General features: G+C 48.1%; 1 non-coding gene across 1 annotated transcript; it reads left to right on the forward strand.

Annotated features, from left to right (window-relative positions):
* The first annotated feature begins 638 nt into the window (after window positions 1–638).
* Window positions 639–741, forward strand: LOC112630825. Its single transcript, XR_003120962.1, has one exon. It is a non-coding gene; the product is annotated as a U6 spliceosomal RNA (small nuclear RNA).
* The last annotated feature ends 10864 nt before the right edge of the window (window positions 742–11605 follow it).

Consider the following 11605-nt stretch of genomic DNA (forward strand, 5'->3'; position numbering starts at 1 on the left):
GCCTTAGCTGAATGGGACTCTCCTGACACTGTCAGGGAGAAGTGAGGGGAAGGCATGGTGAGGAGGGATTCTTGGGGAGCAGAGCAGGCTTCCTCTTCACCCCACAGTACCTGCTCTGTGTCTCTCCTCCCGTGTTACCTGTCCAGCGGGGTTAACTCAATCTCCAAGTCCATTCTCTCCCTGCCCACTGTCCAGGCTGGCCCTCCAGCGCTGCCACCTACCCCTGTGGCCAAGCCTCCCACTTAGCACCTGCAGAGACAGCACTGTCAGTTCCATTCAAATCCAACACACCTGGGTTTGAATTCTCGCTCTACTGCCCACTAGCTCTGTGACCCTGGAGGAGCCAGGTAACCCACCTGCATCCTGGTGTCCTCAAACATAAAATAGGAACAAGCATGCCCGCCTCACAGCACAGGTGCAAAGCTTAAAGTCAACGGTGTGCCTGTGCTGCCTCCCGCAAGATTTATAGATGCTTCTGCGTGCTGGCAAGGTTCTGCTGCTTGAGCTAGTTAGGGGCCACACAGGACTTTGCGTTGCAACTATTTGTGAAACTGTCCGTTTTTGTTTATGCACTTTCTATATGTATGTTTCATTATACCATTTCTTTAAAAAAAAAAACTTATAAAAAAGCAAACCTGGTGCTCGCTTTGGCAGCACATATACTAAAATTGGCACGATACAGAGATTAGCATGAGCCTGCACAAGGAGAACATGTACATTCGTGAAGTGTTTCTTTTTTTTTTTTTTTTTGAAAAAGCAAACCTGTAGAAGAAAATGTTAGGTGCCGAAAAACATTTAGCTATTCAGGCTGGGCACAGTGGCTCATGCCTGTAATCCCAGTACTTTAAGAGGCCGAGGCAGGTGGATCACCTGAGGTCAGGAGTTCGAGACCAGCCTGGCCAACATGACGAAATCGCATCTCTACTAAAAATACAAAAATTAGCCAGGTGCGGTGGCACATGCCTATAATCCCAGCTACTTGGGAAGCTGAGGTAGGAGAATTGCTTGAACCCGGGAGGTGGAGGTTGCAATGAGCCAAGATCATACCACTGCACTCCAGCCTGGGTGACAGAGTGAAACCCTGTCTCAAACAAACAACAACAAAACCCCACATTTAGTTATTCAGGGGAAATTATTATTATTCAGTGTTCCCTACCTTAACACCATCTCAGTTCTCTCGTTTCTGAAGAATCTCTCTGATTCTCTGTTATTTCAAATAACTGTCCTTTCCCAGCCAAGCTCCTAAGATGGCTATTCTAAAACCACCACCTCCCGTTTCACTCCCCTTTCCTTTCTGTGAGCTGTGGACGTCAGGCTGTGCCTCAGCTGAGAATGCACCAATGGCTTCCAGCAGCAAACCCATCTCCCTTATGCTTCTGAGACCCGGACCATTGCTCCCTGCAATCAATCCTTCTCCCACTGCAGAGAGCTCTGCCTTCCAACCTGCATCAGTCTCATCCCAGTGCACGAGGGTGCCCTGGGTACAATTCCAGTGTCAGGTACTGTAAATGACAGGGGATGGTATCACCTGGCCTTGCATTGGAGCTACCTGGAGTTTCTAAAAACACTCATTCCTCAGCCTCACTCCAGAGGACTTACCAGGAAGGAATTTCCAGAAGAAGGATTCTCACCCCCAGCACCTCCGACGGGCCAAGCACTGCCCATGCTTTGGACACTTTTGTCCTCCCCCGATTCTAATGAGTGGGTGCTGTGATTGTCCTCATTTTGCAGAGGAGGAAACTGAGGCTCAGAGAAGCTGAGAAACATGGAGTGGGTCCTGTGGGTGGGAGTGGTGGGTCAGAATTTGAAACCAGGACCGTGCGGCTCTTCTGCCCATACTTCTGCAGCGCCTTGCTAACCTCGTATCTAGAGCAGCAGCGTTTCTCACACTTGTCTGCACACATGCATTGCCCGGGGGATCCCATTCTTTCTGGCCCAGCAGGTCTGGGTGGGGCCTGGGAGGCTGCTTTTCTAGAAAGCTCCTGGCTGCTGTGCTGCAATGCTGATGCAAGAGAGGAGACAGAATGGGAATAAATGTGACCCACCCCATCACCACGCTTTCCCTGCTTTAGGGTAGGTCCGCTAAGGTTGAGGAAATAGATGGGCCTCTCACCACCATCCTCACCAGAGCCAGTTGCAGTCTGGAGGCCCCTCACCCAGAGGGGCTGCCTCCTTCCTGCCAGTACAGATCAGACACAAGGCTCAGCTTCTGCCCAGACTGCACGAGAGCTTAAGGCCGTGAAAACGGCACTGAAGGTGGGAGGAGATGGCAGGGAGCAGCGTCATCTCAGGGTCAGGGCATCGGGCATCTGACTGGCTGGTCTCAGCTCTGCAGCCTTCCCAGAAGTGCACGCTCTGGACATATGGTCCCCCCGGGAGGTGGAGTCAAGTCCCTGCTCCAGAAGTTTCCCTACCTGGGGGCAGCCTCCAGGCCCCTCTGCCTTTGTCCAGCCTCTGGCTCTCTGGGAAATAAAAGGTTCATCACATTGCAGGTTCCTCAGAGAAAAAAATACTGGCAGCCCTTTGCAAAGGTTTCTATGTTGTTCTTTTTCTTTTCAAATGTAAATTCTGTCCTTATAGGCCTGAGAAAGAGATGAAGCACCATATACATGGTCACTTCCAGGCCTTTTCCAACCAAGAGTCGGCCGGGCGCGGTGGCTCAAGCCTGTAATCCCAGCACTTTGGGAGGCCGAGATGGGCAGATCACGAGGTCAGGAGATCGAGACCATCCTGGCTAACACGGTGAAACCCCGTCTCTACTAAGAAATACAAAAAATAGCCAGGCGAGGTGGCAGCGCCTGTAGTCCCAGCTACTCGGGAGGCTGAGGCCGGAGAATGGCATGAACCCGGGAGGCGGAGCTTCCAGTGAGCTGAGATCCGGCCACTGCACTCCAGCCTGGGCGACAGCGCGAGACTCCGTCTCAAAAAAAAAAAAAAAAAAGAGTCGTTCTCCTGAGGATGTGGAGGGCGTTCTTCTTTGAAGCTCCTTTGGGGCGCGGCTTCCAAGCTAAGCCTGCTGTCAGTGTCTCCACCCATTTCACCATGTGGTACACACAGCACATGACACTCTGTGTGCCACATGCTGGGATGCAGAAGGCCGCTGCACCTGAGGCCGTGAGCGCACCTGGGGTCCCCCGGGGCCGAGGACCTCAGTACCTCACACACTCATGCTGTGTTGACAGCACTGCAGTCGAGAAGTTCTGAGTGGAGACTCTCACCCCCTCTGCAGGACACGCATTTCCCACAAATTCTGCCAGAAGGACAGAGGGCATCAGTCGAAGCTATCAGAATAGGCTGGTGAGACGGAGAAGGCAAGTGTCACTGAGGGGAGCCCAGCAACATTAGGGCTTCGAGGTGACCTGGAGATGGGGCTGAATTCTGAGCCGAGTCCTCAGAGCACAAGCCCAGCTGTGTCTCCGAGAGGGTGTCCTGCCTTCATCTCTCTCTCTCCATCCCCCTCCCACCCATCCCTGCTTCTCTCTCGGCCAGAATTGTTCATCACATCGAACCCTCCCTTGTTCCCTGACCTGAGTCCCAGGAGGATGTTGCCTGTATGGGTACAGCATGCCGTGAGCTGCAGCAACACAGCAACGGGTGGAAGTGCCTGCCTCTGAGGCCCTGGCAGCCCTTGCTTCAATCTCGGCCCCACTTGAACCACGGCCTGTGAATGCCAGGGGTGAACACCTGCTCGCTTGTTCTGCTCACAGGCAGTTTATAGGCAGGGTTGTCAGGCAAAGCAGCAGACCACCTGGGGTCCAGGTTGCCATCTGACCAGAGCTGGGGACCTGCTTGTCCCTACGCCCTGGGATACTGCCTGCCGGGAGCTGAGTCACGTCCATCGTACCTGCCCTCATCCAGTCTGAACAGGTGCCACCCGTGCTGACCTTTTCCAAGAACAATCAGTGTGGCCTCCCTGTCTCTCTCTTCTGAAACTGGTTTTACATAGAATGAGAAGCGGGGCCATCTTCAGGTCTCTGTATTTCCTGGGTGTGATTTTGCTGTCAATCACTCCCAGGATAACTTGCCCATCTGGCCTGATGGGCTTTCCAGAATGCATTCCACCGCTTCGAGTCCTGCGGCTCACCTTTCCAGTCGTCCCCAGATACAGAAGTGACTTCTTTCTCCTGATGTTGTGTGGCAGGAAACCTTGCAGCTCTCCCTAACGTGACATTTCCCTTTAAGCTCTGCTCACACAGGACTGAAGACCTCTGTGGTGTTGGCAGAATTCCTGAACCTGCGATGCTCAGCTGGTCTCTGTCTCTTCCCCAGCAGTCCAGCCCACCCCGTCACAGCCCAGGGATGTTTGCCAGACACAGGTCCAAAGCCCCCTCCCCAGGTGCTGAGTCTGCATTCCTGCCCATGCCTGTGGTTCTAGAGGCACAGGGGCCCTGCAACGCTGCCTACCAGTGATGAATAAGAAATGTCTGGGGGACTTAGACATCAGACTGAAGAAGAGTGAGGAACATTGAGGGACGGTGGATGTCGGCCACAGATCTCAGGGAGCCCGAGGCAGGAGAGAGATTCTGCCCTTGGATCCACTGCCCTCAATAACCACTGCAGGGCCTTGAGAGGAGAGCAGATAAGGAGAACAAGCCAAAGGGGCCCGTCCCAGTGAAGGCCACACACCTGCCTGTCCAGTGATAACGTGGCATTCGACCCCCTTCCTGAGAACGGCTGCCAGCTTCTCGGGCCTGTGGCCGTGTTGACTCTGGAAAGAAGGAGGATGCTATCAGCTCACAAGGTCTGAGCCTCAAGACCTAGACAGAGCGGCCAGCCGATAAGCTAAGTGGGGCCTGGAACTGCTCCAGCCCAGGTGCACAACCGACCCTGTTTTCCTCTGGCACGAGCACTGCTGGCTTGTCAAGGACTGCCCGGCTCTCAGGCCAGTTGCCCTGGGCAGGGGGTGGGAGTGAGATGGCAAGCTTGTAGCCTCACACCAGAGCTGTTGGCCTTTTCTTTCACATGTACAGGTGGACATCCTCTAACATCATGGTTCTTTATCTTTTGGGGTAGAAGGGGACCCTCTGAGAATCTGATAAAAGCCAGCACCCTCTCCTCCATAAAAAATGTAATATCTAGTGTGCAGTTGAGTGTTTGAATTTTAAAAGGCAGGAGGCCTTTGATTCCCTGGAGGATGGGGAGTGGGAATTGGGAGAAGTAGTACCTGAAGTTCAACATTGAGGAGGAGAGAGAGGCGGGGTGCATGATCTCTCGAAGAGTGCCCGGGGAATGAAGAAAGGACACCATGTCCCCAAACAATAGAGTCTGTGTAACAAACTTACATTAGGCATTAGGAGGCATTAGGAGAGCATTTTCAGGTGGTCCTGGCTTGATCACCCAGCTGGGGAAGATCACAGCGGGGGTCCAATAAGACTATACACAAGAAGCTTTGGGAGTAACAAGGAAGTATCTTCTTACCTCTTTTCTCTGTGGGTTTTAGTAAATAATTTTAAAGCACCATGATGGAATCTGTGCATGGCCGTCAGGATGCTGGACAACTTTCAAAGTCGGCTATTGTGACAGACACTAAGGTGGCCCCGTGACCCCTGCCTGCTGCTCCTTTCTATGGGGGATCCCTTCCCATTGGGACATCCCATCACCTTCACCCTGTTCCGGTGGTTAGGGGCAGAACTAACAGAAGGTGATGGGATGTTCACTCCTTGACTAGGTTCCATATGGAAGACTCCATCTTGCTAGCAGACACCTCTCCTTCTGGCTCGACAGAATAAACGCCAAGTGGAAAAGGACCTCGTTGGGAGAAATTTCCAGAAGCCTGTAGGAACTGGAAGTGGCTTCCAAGAGGGAAACCACCAGTCAACAGCCCACAAGAAGCCAGGTCCCTTAGTCATAAAACTACAAGCAAATGAACTCGGCCAGCAACATGTGTGAGTTTAGAAGCAGATTCTGCTTCAATAGAGCTTTCAGATGAGAACCCAGTCCTAGATAATGCCAGGATTGCAGACTTGTGAGCCCCTAACCAGAGGACCTAGCTAGGCTGTGTCTAGACCCCTGACCACAGAAACTACAAGATAATGTGTCTTGTTTCAAGCCACTAAGTTTGTTATACAGCAATCGATAACTATTACAACCATAGACCAAGAAAGTAGCTAAATGGCTTTCCGTTCTCATGTTGCAGTGATGAGAAGTATCCATACTAGTAGACAGTGATTTATCCAGGTTCTGGAACATGGCTAAATATCCAAACACAATGTACAAACACACAAATCACTGTGTTTGCTTTGAGTTTGGCATTTATAAAGTCCTGGACAGTATGCTGGAAGAGGAATTCCTTTTGTCCTGTGAATTTGTTCTGTAACTAAATGTAATACCTAGAACTGTGACTGTGAGTCATTATCCCTTGAGTTCAAAGAACTCAAATTTGCTTCCTCCTCAAAAGACTCCAAGACAGAGACAAGGGAGGTGGTAGGTGCAGTCACTACTGACGGTTGCACAAGCAGAGCTGGCAAAACCTGTCCAAAAGATTTAAAGACCTCTGAGTTGTCATCACCCAGGCTGCCTAACACACTCATTTGGAGAACTTTCATATAACTTCAGATTAGTTATGCTAACCTGATTTCTGATGACCAAATCACATGCTGATTTTGCAGGCTTCCACTTATTTTAGGTATGTTTCTTTTTTGTTTGTTTGTTTGAGATAGAGTCTCACTCTGTCTCCCAAGCTGGAGTACAGTGGTACGATCTCGGCTCACTGCAACCTCTGCCTCCCGGGTTCAAGTGATTCTCCTGCCTCAGCCCCCTGAGTAGCTGGGACTACAGGCACACACCACCACACCTGGATAATTTGTATATTTTTGGTAGAGATGGGGTTTCACCATGTTGGCCAGGCTGGTCTCAAACTCCTGGCCTCAAGTGATCCACCCGCCTCAGCTTCCCAAAGCACTGGGATTACATGCGTGAGCCACTGTCCCCAGCCAGGTGTGTTTCTTATTACTCATGGCATAATACTAACATTTCTGGTTGCAATACTAGTCTCTGATAAAACAGACTTTAAACCATCAAAGATCAAAAGAGACAAAGAAGGCCATTACATAATGGTAAAGGGATCAATTCAACAGGAAGAGCTAACTATCCTAAATATATATGCACCCAATACAGGAGCACCCAGATTCATAAAGCAAGTCCTTAGAGACTTACAAAGAGACTTAGACTCCCATACAATAATAATGGGAGACTTCAACACTCCACTGTCAACATTAGACAGATCAACGAGACAGAAAGTTAACAAGGATATCCAGGAATTGAACTCATCTCTGCAGCAAGCAGACCTAATAGACATCTACAGAACTCTCCACCCCAAATCAACAGAATATACATTCTTCTCAGCACCACATCGCACTTATTCCAAAATTGACCACATAATTGGAAGTAAAGCACTCCTCAGCAAATGTACAAGAACAGAAATTATAACAAACTGTCTCTCAGACCACAGTGCAATCAAACTAGAACTCAGGACTAAGAAACTCAATACTAACATTTCTGTAACATCTGATGATATATGTTTACTCTTCTATTTAACTGCCATTTGTTGGGTCCCAACTGTGATGCCAGGGACCATGAGAGTTTAAAGATGATAAGAAGAATCTTAGGGAGGTTACGTGGCCTGCTCAGTCACTTAGATCGCAAGCAATGGATCCGAGGTTGTACCCAGTCTTCTGAACGCAGATCCCTTTTGGCCACCGTGTGATGGTACAGGAATATCCCAACCCCTTTGCTTTAAGGCTACTCTTGATCTTTCAAAGAACATTCCATCTTGCTCCTGTTCAATTTAACATACAATCATTGAACACCTACCATCACAATCTCAGAGACAAGTGCTGGGCTGGATGGATCACTCAAAGAGCCTCTTAAATCTCAGTATCAAGGCTTTGAAGAGGCTCCAAAGATGGCAGATGGGGGCTTGTGTCCCTACATGTACCCTGTCTGCCCTACAGAGTTACATGTGGGGATGGGAGACTCCATCCTTGAAAGCCCTTGAGCCCTGATGATCTGCTGTTTTCCATGACAAGTTCCTGAAAGCAAGGACCACATCACTGACTTGGTTTGTATGACGACCATCCAAGGAGAACCAGGACTTGGTGCATCATGGGACCTAATTCCTGGGCCCAAAGTCAGGCAAACATCCCTCCACCATGCCTACCCCAGCTATGCCCAGCCTGCCCCTCCCAGAACTCAGACTACCAGGGAGCTTTGTCTATAACAGAGCATCAGGGAATCTGAAGGGTTGCTTGGCATGAAGCTCTCAAGGCCACTTTCTCCTCTGCTTCCCAAGCTTTCCTCCCTTTCTTCCCCACGCTCCTGAGATGCCTTTCCACCATCTCCTGAGGCTCCTGTCCTCCTTCTGGCTCCCAGGCCCCCATGCCCATCCTTTTGCCTCCTGGTACTGACCTGGACAAAGTCGCTAAACCCCACACAGCGACTGTCCCCTTTTTCTTTCTGCCATGAGCATGTTGCTGGCAAGGACAAATTTCGCTTTCATTCTGCTCTTCTTAGGCCTGAATCCCTCTCCCCTCCTAGATGGCTCATTGAGAGCCTGTTGTCTAAGTCCTGGATTCTGGGGACAGATCTACAGGACTCCACTTGAGTACTCTCTATTTTTCCTGAATGTTCTCTTCCCTTTCCAGGGTTCCCTTCTCCCAGCCCTTCATCACCTGCTCCACCTCCTGCCTCCATGCTGTCCCCAGTCCAGACACCCTAGACTGAGAAACTGGTACTCCCAGACCCTTATTTACCTACACATCAGATCCCTCAGTAGTGCCTACAGCCCAGGCTCTACACTGCGCTGGCTTCTGTGGGAGGTGGAAGTGGGTTTCTCCAGCTTCTCTAGGTATCCTGATATCTTGATTCCCTCACAGTTAAGTACAAGTCAGCTATTCCCAAGCAGTGGAGGTAGATAGGGTATCAGTACCTTGTCAAGAATAAAAGCCCTTGGTGAGCTAATAACCGAACTGACTCATTTCCCTAGGCAGGTAGCTTCATGGATGAGAGCCCAGAAACCTGTCGCCAAGATTGGTTAGGCAGGAAAAAATGCATCCAGTCTCTGCAGCATCTGTCCTGGGAAGGGCCAGCCCTCTTGAGCTCTGAGTGTGTTTTTTTCACATTGGCTCTATCAGGTTCCTTGAGAGGCAAAAGTGAAAGGCAACTCTTGGGTTCTGGCTTCCTTGGGGAGGCTGGGGCGCCAGTCCATCCCTCCAGACTTCAAATGGACCCACACTGACGTGCATCTACTCTGTTTCACTGACACTCTCTCATCTCTGTCTCACAACAATCCTCTAAAACCAATACGACCCTACGCAATTTTCATAGAATATGAAATGTTTGTTTTCCTGACATCTGGTTCAGTAATGAAAATGTGTTTTGAATGGAGGTGTGCAAACAGGGCTGTCAGGAGAGCATCCAGTCCAATGGGCGGCAGGTGTGCGAACAATGACAACGGTCTTCTTGGGAAGAAAGGCCCATATGGACCTAGGGCCTCTGAGCAGGGGCGGCAAGATGGGATTTGCTATGTAAGAGATATGCTTGGACAAGTTCCCATGAGAAACACGGGGAGCGCCTCCTTTGTGAACTGAAGTCTCTCCCAAAACGTTTGATAATTACTGCTTTAGCAAAAGAAATGCTTTTTCCTTGAAAAACAAAAGCTTGGGTACAGTTGTGTTTCTCTCTCACTATTGCTCATTGCATAGCTCCAACTACCATGTTAATTTTTTTAACTCATAGAAATGTATCTTAACCATATTAATTTTCATTACTAGCCCAAATGTCTTCTACTTCACAGAGAAAAATGGTAGTTAGAGAAGTGAGAACTGTTTATCTTAGACAAAGATTTTAGCAGAATAGCAAAGTTTGTAATCAACCTTCTATAGCCACACACATTCCCTTTACACCGTCTGAAAGTGCCAAAATGAGTAGTCATGCATCTGACCCCAAGATACAGCCTCTCTAAAGCACGCAAATAAAAAGCAATTGCATATAAACTTAAAATTATGTTGAGTAATCAATGTTTTGTAATTTGATAGTATTTAGAGGTCGTCTAAGTATACAGTGATTATCCATTAATTAACTCAATTTAATATCAGCCCCAAATTTTAAGTCATCTAAACACCTAGAAAATTATCTTCCAGTTACAAAATATAATTACTGTTGAAAGAAAAAGTTTGTCACCATAACAAATGAATTTAGTTGAGCAAAATTTCCTTGTTTAATGATCCTTAACATTATGTAACGTTAGTAATTTGATGAGTAAGCCTGTACGAGTTTAGGGAAGACAAACCAAATAAAATATATGCTTGTATTATATACATCGATAATAAGTGAAGTAACATGGCTATTTTTTGAATCAAAATTATTGTTATTATTAATATTTTGAGACACAGTCTTGCTCTGTTACACAGGCTGGAGTGCAGTAGCACAATCTCAGCTCACTGCAACCTCTGCCTCCCGTGTTTAAGTGATTCTCCTGCCTCAGCCTCCTGAGTAACTGGGATTACAGGTGTGCACCACCACGCCCGGCTAATTCTTGTATTTGTAATAGATACGGGGTTTCACCATGTTGGCTTGGCTGGTCTCGAACTCCTGATCTTGGGTGATCCACTCGCCTCAGCCTCCCAAAGTGCTGGGATGACAGGCATGCACATGACAGGTAACTCTTCAGTTACCGTTGCCATGAATATGGTTCTGTATCTGCTGGGTCTAATGGGTATCCACAGAGAACCAAAAGTCAACCTGAAGTTCTGTCTCACACCATACTCACATCAACTCCAGGTAGACTGCAAGTCTAAATCTGAAAAGTGAAACAACAAAGCATTTAATAGACAAAAGAAATCATCTGCATGATTAAGGACAAATGAAGATTTCTCAAACAAGCCGCAGCAAGCCCTAACCACAAAAAGAAAGTGATAAATTAGCCTTCATTAAACTTAAGAATTTCTGCTAATCAAAAGATTTCACTGAGAGTAAAAAGTCAATCTGCAGAGTAAGAGAAGACATTTGTAATACATATATCTAACAACGATCTTACATTTAGAATATCTAAATAGTTCCTAAAAATGATAACAAAAACACAGATAACTCAATAAAAAAGTAAGCAATGCCTGTAATCCCAGCACTTTGAGAGGCTGAGGTGGGCAGATCACTTGAGGTTAGGAGTTCCAGACCAGCCCGCCATGGTGAAACACCGTCTTTACTAAAAATACAAAAAAAGTTAGTCAAGCATGGTGGCACGTGTCTGTAATCCCAGCTACTCAGGACGCTGAGGCAGGAGGATCACTTGATCCCGGGAGGTAGAGGTTGCAGTGAGCCAAGATCACGCCACCGTACTCCAGCCTGGGTGACAGATCAAGACTCTGTCTTAAAAAAAAAGTAGGCAAATCCTTGAATAGACATTTTACTGAAAAAAGCATATCCCCAAATCAAAACCACGATGAGATAATGTCTCACACCAGTCAGAATGACAATCATTAAAAAGGCAAAAAATAACAGGTGCTGACGAGGTTGTAGAGAAAAAGAAACGCTTATGCACTGTTGGTGGGAGTATAAATTAGTTTGACCATTGTGAAAGACAGTGTAGTGATTCCTTAAATATCTAAAG

The sequence above is a fragment of the Theropithecus gelada genome, chromosome 8, assembly GCF_003255815.1.
Source record: "Theropithecus gelada isolate Dixy chromosome 8, Tgel_1.0, whole genome shotgun sequence".
Taxonomy (NCBI): Eukaryota; Metazoa; Chordata; class Mammalia; order Primates; family Cercopithecidae; genus Theropithecus; species Theropithecus gelada.